At 34.2% G+C, this 8,167-nt stretch overlaps 1 long non-coding RNA gene across 2 annotated transcripts in view; it reads right to left on the reverse strand.

Annotated features, from left to right (window-relative positions):
- The window catches only part of LOC144579354 (uncharacterized), a 99,332-nt gene extending 97,085 nt beyond the window's left edge, over positions 1 to 2,247 (reverse strand). For both annotated transcript variants that reach the window (XR_013526777.1, XR_013526778.1), the window contains exon 1: positions 2,130 to 2,247. This is a non-coding gene — a long non-coding RNA (uncharacterized LOC144579354). The remainder of the gene's footprint in view (positions 1 to 2,129) is intronic.
- Positions 2,248 to 8,167: the final 5,920 nt, after the last annotated feature.

An 8,167-nucleotide genomic window follows, 5' to 3' on the forward strand; every position in this document is an offset into this window, starting at 1 on the left:
ATGGTTTGAACCTTACTGAATGCCTGAAAATTACAGATTTTAAGTTATGACTTGAATTGCAACCTTCTGACAAAATCTTAAAGTGACCTGTTGAGACAAAATAATTCTTAATTTTGAGGAGAGCAAAAATCTTTTTAACATAAAGTAGTGTAAATAAATCAGAGTTTATTGCTTAAACACAGGTAAGAATTATGTATTTTAAGATTAAGGATAATTTGGAGATAAACATGAAGAGCTTTTTATTCATTTATCAAATGTGGGATAGCGAGAAAAAAAAACCTTTAGTTTGCGTCATCTGCATTGATATCATTTCACTATTGTCATCCCAATTTCTGTCTCATTATAATGTCATATTGGGAGTTAAGACAGATCAACATGGCTTTATATTCATGGATTTACTTCAAGAAGTAAGGAGAGCAGGGGAGAAATACATCACATTAAAAGGAAAAAAAGTAAAGATAGAGATATGACCTGAAAAGCCTATTTGTTATTAGTTATTATTTAGGAAGAAAAAATGAATGAACTCTTCCTTCCCTCCTTTCTTCTCACCTCCCTCCCTCTCTCCTTCCACTTCTTCATCTCTTTCTTTTTCATCTTCATTTTCATTCTGTCTTAAAATGTTTCATCATGAAGCTTTGGCACAATGTGAAACATATGGTCTGTTTCTTTGCAATGATTTACAAGTCAAAACTGTGTTTGGTTTTTTTCCTGTTGTTCGTAGAAAGTAGGACAATGTGTTCATATTTACTGGTCCTAGGATAGTGAAAACTATTTAGCAAACCTATAGAGAAAAGTAATAGTTTTTGCTAAATATAGTTAGCAATATTAATTATCTATAACTCTTTTCTCAAAAATAATATGCCTGTATGTTTCCTTCCCCACTTAGAAATAGCATCTGTTCAAAAGTTACTTATGTAAAACAGGAAGCCACGTATCAGAGTTGGGCCTCAAGAGTTTTGAGAATCTTAAAGGGAAGCGTTTGGTGGAGCAGAGAAAGGACTTAAAGAAGAGCAGAGAGTGATGAGAAAATCTTCATGCCAAAGAAAGAAAAAAAAACATAAAACACAGCTCCTGATTATGATTTTGAGACTCAAATCTGTCTTTCTTGGCATAGAATCAGAGATGAATGAAGCAAGCAGCACTTTTTGTTTGGCACAAGTCTCAAAGTGTGCCTCCAAAGAGCCAGACGTTTGGCAGAATGAGACCCCAAACATTCAAATGAATGACTGCATTTTTCTCTTTTCACATGTACTGGGGGATGCCATTTCAGTCTCTATGTATATAAAGCCGCCTATTCATGTGCATCTTGTTTCAATCCCCAAGGTAACCATACTCCTCTCTATTTTGATTCTAAAATCCAATGGCTTCCAATATTTGTTGACAGTGTGACTGTGTGTGTGTGTGTGTGTGTGTGTGTGTGTGTGTGTGTCTACCCATGGTCACTGCCTGGGAAATTACATTATGAAATTTGTAACATCTTGTATTCTCAAAGTATAAAGAAGGGTTAAAGAATGATGGGGACCAGCCAATAGGACACATTTGAAAGCATTTTCACTGTCCAAATCAGAAATCATTTGAACAACAACAACAAAAAGAATATAGAGCTGTATACCTTTTTTCTTAGAATGTAAAACTATGTATTCATAGTGCTACGAATGACTAAAAACATGGAAAAGACTAAAAAGCTTTTCCTTAAAAAGAGATGTAAAAGATTGACAGAATTATAAAATAATTTGAAAGCCATAATAATAATAATCAATTAAGACAAAGCTAATAAATGTATAATAAAATTATTGGGAAATAAGATACTTAAGGAAAACAAATAAAGCTTTGACTTTACAGTTGAAAACTTGGCAGATACCATCTTAATCCAGTGACCAAGGTTAAGATCATCAGCAGTGGGACAACTTGACATCATGACATCCTGACAGGAAGTACTGAAAATAACACAATATTGTTGAAGGTAGCTGGGCAGACATAAGCAGTGCAGGAGAGCCCCCCGCCCCCACCAGGAATGTCAGGCAACCATCAGGTGATGGTTAGGCAGTTGCTACACTGTCTGTTTATAATAATAATAATTGGCCACAGCCAGCACCAGGGAAAGGAAGTCTCTCAATAGATAAAAGCACCTGAAATGGGTGATCAGCAGCTTCCCGGTAAGATCTCAGGAGTTGAGCAAGTGGGCTCAGAAACGTGCACTAAGAGGCAGAAGAGGAAGAAGGGCGGATGACCTTCCTCTAGGAACACTGGCTTTGTAAGCGAAAAAAATGCCTCAAGTGAGCATGCGTACAACGCCAGGAAACACACTGCGCATGTGCCACCTCCCAAAGGGTAGCAGGCCACTGGGCGTGTGGACAGCCCACCCCAAGGGCAGAATCAGGAGAAGGAACGCAAGACCCCGGAAGTACGCCAAAATATAAAACCCTATGTCAAAGGTCAAAACTTGCAATTCAACCTGTCAAGTCACCCACTTGGCCCTCTTCAAAGTGTACTTCAGGATCCTGCTCTAAAACTTTCTTAATATACTTTCACTCCTGCTCTAAATGTTGCCTTGGTTTCTCCTTCGCCTTGGGCCCCTAAGTCAAATTCTTTCTTCTGAGAAGACAAGAATTGAGGTTGCAAAAGGCCCATATAGATTTGTTGCTGCTATCAATATCACTTAGAATTTAAATGAGAAAATATTATACAAATCCAACTTGGGTTACATTCCACAAAATAACTTCCCTATACTCATAAAACAACAAGTTCATGAAGGACAAAGGACTAGAAAGGAATTATTCCAAAGTTTAAGTGATGAAAAATGCATGACAACTAAATGTGATATAATCTGGGCAGACTCTTTTAAAAAAATCGCTTCAAAACAATAGTGTTACCTTTGGATATATTTAAATAATAATCGCTGTAGGTAAGATAATAGCATTATGCCAAGTTTAATGTCCTGTGTTGATTATATAATTATATTTTAGTTTGGTAAGATAATTTCCTTTTGTTCAGAAAATACATACTATTTAAATTCAACATGTATAGGAATAACTGTCGACACCTTCCTCTCAGATAGTTATCAATACAAACAGTGATATTAATCACATACACATACCCATCTATATATTTATCAACATAGAGGAAGAGAGACTGATAAAGCAAATATGAAAGAAGTTTAATATTTGGTGAATCCAGATTAAGAGTATATTAGAATTCTTTTTTCTATTTTTGAAAGCTTTCTATAAATCTGTAAAGGTTTCTGTAAATCTAAAATTATTTCAAAAATGTTTACTAAAACATACCTTAATATAATCCTGGATTCTCCTTTCATAACTAACTTGTTAGCATATTTGTTCTACTCCTCTTTCTGAGTAAATCTAGAATTTAACAACTTGCCACCACCCCCACCTGTTTCCTTTTGGTTCAAGCCATCTTCCTTGGGCTATTTCAGTAGTCTCCTAAACAGTCTTTCTATTTCAGCTCTTGCCCTGTTTCAGTCTGCTTTCAACAAAGACATCAGAATTATTCAGGTAAAGCATATGACAGATCATGTTATCCATCTGGTCAAACAATCCAACAGCAAACCCTATTAAGGTAAAAGTCAAACTTTGTTAATACAGTCATGGAGAAGTATCATCCAAACTGGAACACTTGAGAGTGAAAACATTGTTATTGATAATCACACCAAAACAATAGGCATAAACCTGGGGTATATGGTCACCTTTATTACAAAATCACTTGTGGACCTCACTACTTCTCTGCTTTCCTATTCCCCTCCCCTAAATTATGCTGTTGCACTTACAGCAGCCTTTCTGCTGTTCTTTGAGCAATCCAATAATCCTCCACCATAGGGTCTTTTCAGGGATTACTTGTCCCTGTCCAAAATGCTCTACCCACATATTTTCTTATAGAACACTCTTAACTTACTTCCTTGAGATATATGCTTTCAGATCACTTTCTCAATTATGCTTTCTTTAACCATTTTATCTCAAAGTTCAATATTTCCTCTCCAATTTATTATACTGCTGTTCTATGCCTGGTTGTTAGCATTTAGCAAAATAGAATACAAGAGACCGGAAAACATAGAGGAGCTGGATAGTGCTGGATTGGCTTTTTGCAGACCTGGGTGGCAAGATTGGCTTCGGTGATTTGCAGGAAGCCAATTGGTGAGTTGCAGGAAGATCCTCTCTTTGAGTTTCAGAGTAAAGAAGAGAAGAGAAGCTAAGCCCTCTATTTCCCTCATCTGAAACTTTGTGTGCTATATATACATATATATATATATATAATTTGCATAATTTATTGTGCTTATTGTCTGTATTTCATATTAGAATATAAGATAGCTGAGGGCAGGTAATTTCGTTCATTGAATATGGTCATAGATCCATAGCTTCTGCAATAATGCCTACCACCTGATAAACAACTGATAAAGACCTTTCGAATGAATTCAAAAATAATGTTTATTGTTTCAATAGAAATGTTAAATTTACTGAATGTTTAAGAAAACAAATTCCTAAATTATATTAAGAGTTGGCCTAGTTATTTACTATAATGCATCTTTACTTAAAGCAATAAAGATAGAGAATTTGTTACGTTAAAATAATTATTTATACTAGAGTCTTAATAATAAAACATAAAGAGGGAATCCTGGGCAAAGTTTAGTGATTCTTCATCGTCAAATTAGCTTTAATGAATGTTATTTTATTGCTTTGCTTGCATTTCACTGAGTAATGGTTAAGTCAAATATGATTATTTCATGTTTTTCCAAATATTTTATTTTCTATTTAGTTCAATGTAGGTGTAGAACCTTTATTTGGTTCTGACTTATTTCTTTTCTAAGATACTATAAGAAGCTTATTCACTGTGGTTTCTCTTAAATGTACCATTTTACATTACTCCACTGTAAAGAAAATTCATCAGCATTTTACAAGGTTTAGAAAACAGAAAAATGTTTAAAAGATTTAAATGAAAGCTTACTACCCTAATTGAGGTCTGGAAGCCAGCAACCTGGGTATGTATTCCAGAACCATACTGAAATCCTGTATGATTATGAGACCTCTGTATAGAATCTTCAAGCATCAGGACTCCCTTCATGTGGCTAATATTAAATAGAATATAATAATGAATTTTAAGCACTTAGCATTACACTGTAGTACATTAACTATACAGTAAGCTGTCAGTTATTAAGGTGATCTATTATTATTAAATTTTATTTTTATTGGTCATCATTGTCCAGTAATTTCCATATGCATACCTATTTGAATATTTGCAATGATGGAATACATTTCATTTCATCTCATGTGATTTATTTAATAGTGTATCATCAATAAGTTTAATGTTGCAACATAATATGCATAATTTTAATCATAATGTAATGCATATTATTTCATCTAGTGATGTTATCATAGCTTAATCAAATATTACAATAGTATGGGACAGTTAAAACACTTTTTAACACACAAATTTGATAGAATGCAGTGAATCAGACAGTCCTGGTTACAAACTCATGGTGGGTATATAAATTCGCAAAGGCTTCTGGAAGCAAATGTGGAAATATATCAAAGACCTTAAACATACTCATTCTCTTTGATCCAGAAATTCCATTTCTGGGAATCTCTCCTAAAGAAATTATCAGAAATGAGGACAAAGATTAATGTACAGAGATTTTATCATGCCATTATTTATGGCAGCAAACAACTGGAAGCAATCCAAACATCCTGCAATGAATGATTATATCATGGTGCATCTATGAAAATAGAGTAGGCACTATTATAAAATACACTTATGAAGAATTTTAAAGATTCAGAAAATGCTCATAATATATTGTTAAAAGGAATAAGGAATGTATTATATGTTTATACAATTACAAGACAGTATTAGCAATGATTATGTCTAAGTAAAGATAATTTTATTTTCTTTAATTTTCCACATCTACTACAATAAGCATATAACTCTTTAACAATAAGGTAGAAACTACTTTTTAAAATAAAACTAGTATTACTAATGGTAACATGATTGTTTCAATGGGAAATTTTGAATGGTTTTGCATCTATATGTAACATTTTCACACTGATGGTAGGACACCTTTGTTGATGAACATGATACCTGCATCCCAAAGGCAATGTAAGGCCATATCCAACTATTTTCAGCTGCTCTCAGCTCTATGGAAACTTTCCAAATTGCAGTGTTGTAAAAGGAGAATAGAGTTAGAGTCTTATGAAGTTACAGACTAATGAACAGGAGCAGCAGGTTCATCCACAATCCAATTACTTGGAAAGTAAATGTTCCATATCTACTTAGTGATATTGTTTAATATTTAATCCTGTGAAACTAAAGCGTGAACATTAAAGTTCTATAGCAAACCCTGGAAGCATGAAAATAAAACATAAAAGTAGCAGATCTTAATATTTTTACAGAAAAGCAAAACCCTATAAAATTGCCCTTACGCAGACTGCATATGTGCAGTTACAAAAGGAGGAATGAAAGCTCATTCAGTCCTCATTTTCTTCCTTCTGTCAAAAATAATTAAAACTAGATTAGAGTTGTTGCAGTCTCTACAACTATCTTCTCAGATTCTGGAATGCATATTAGGCTATTTAAAATGAATGTTAAGATCACAATAGTTTTTAACTTGAACTTATTAGAAATAATTCTCTATTACAAATATAGTAGAAAGATGATACTTTAGCCTCATTATTATAGAGAGTATTAATTCTTGTTTCTTATAAGTGTTTATAGCTGGAGAAACTGAGGTTTCTAAATTATGGGCAAGTACTTTAACTTTCCCCTGAGAAGGACAACATAAGCTCTCTCATCATGAGTGGTAGTACTTGAAATTATCAATTCTGTTCTTACTCCACTATATGGTGTGTATGTGGTAAGCATATTTCTCATTATCACATTTTCCCAATTGTAGAAGGGTATAGAGGAGTGCCATGTTTGCTTACTCATTATAACTAGACCTGTGGCTAAAATTACACTTGTACTTCAGTTTCACTGGAACTCAGTTGATGCCAGTTATTTTCCTAGAATCCTCACACTATAGTAGTCCTCATCTTCCTCTTCTCTTACAGCCCATTTTATGTGTGCTCAAATGCTACCTGCAAGCTAGTATTAAGCAGAAATCACAGTGAGTTGTGAGGCTTACCCATGAAGACTAACTTACCTGAATTTTGTGCCCCATTCACTATATTGACCTTCTTTTTATTGCCTGTAAACAAAACAGACAAAAACTAAATGGTTCTCTTCTGATAACATCATATATCTTTAGTTATAAACTGCTTCTCCCAAGTTCAGAACATGTAGCCTGATGGAGTTGTCTCTTCTTCTCAAGAACCCATTTCCCTAACTCATGGGAAATTATTCAAGTATTGACAAATGTCAACCCTAATAGACTCTTTTCTTCAATTTTTAAAATTTGAATTGGAGTAAGAGCCACTTTCACTTAGAAGATGAAAGTATGAATAATGTGACACCCAAACCTGGCAATAGCTGTGGATATAGTATTGTGGATAATGTCAATGCTGCAATGACCTCTGCTTAGCCATAACTATTTCCCTGCACACTGGCTCATCTTCCATTTGATAGTACTGGGCTTCTTTGCCTGTAGATTTTTTGTCCACTAGAGCCCTCCCTGTGCCCATCCATGGCAGGTTAAAAATGATAAATAGTTAACTATCTATGAGAGCAGCCCTCACTAAGAACCAACAGGAGCTAGTCCTAACTTCCTCACTGTTTGTTTGAGATAACATAAAGCTATAGATTCTGTATCACCTCCTAGATCTCTTGTGGAACTTACTTACATACCATTTTTAAAATTTACTTTCTTCCCTGTTATTTTGATTGTTTTTGTTTGTTTTATTTTGTTATTTCCCCTTCAGTCTCCTATAAGAGCCTCCTGGAAAAATATTCCAAAGAATCCATCTGCAATACAAATAAACTACTATGTAAGTATGTCAGCTTCCGGGGGAACCCAGTCTAAGACATCTAGAAAATGTTTTGGGGAATAAACCCATCACTCAAAGGGAAGTAGCAGTAGCATTGAGAGCTGAGAAGCTTAGTAGTCCTGAATTACCCAAGAATCCTGGGTTATTTCCAAAAATTGGTTAATTCTTCTTTTTTTTCCAATCAATAAGCCACATTAGTATTCTTTCACTGCCTACTCTTTTTCCTAATTAAGAAATTAGTG

Source organism: Callithrix jacchus, chromosome 1 (assembly GCF_049354715.1).
Source record: "Callithrix jacchus isolate 240 chromosome 1, calJac240_pri, whole genome shotgun sequence".
Classification (NCBI taxonomy): domain Eukaryota; kingdom Metazoa; phylum Chordata; class Mammalia; order Primates; family Cebidae; genus Callithrix; species Callithrix jacchus.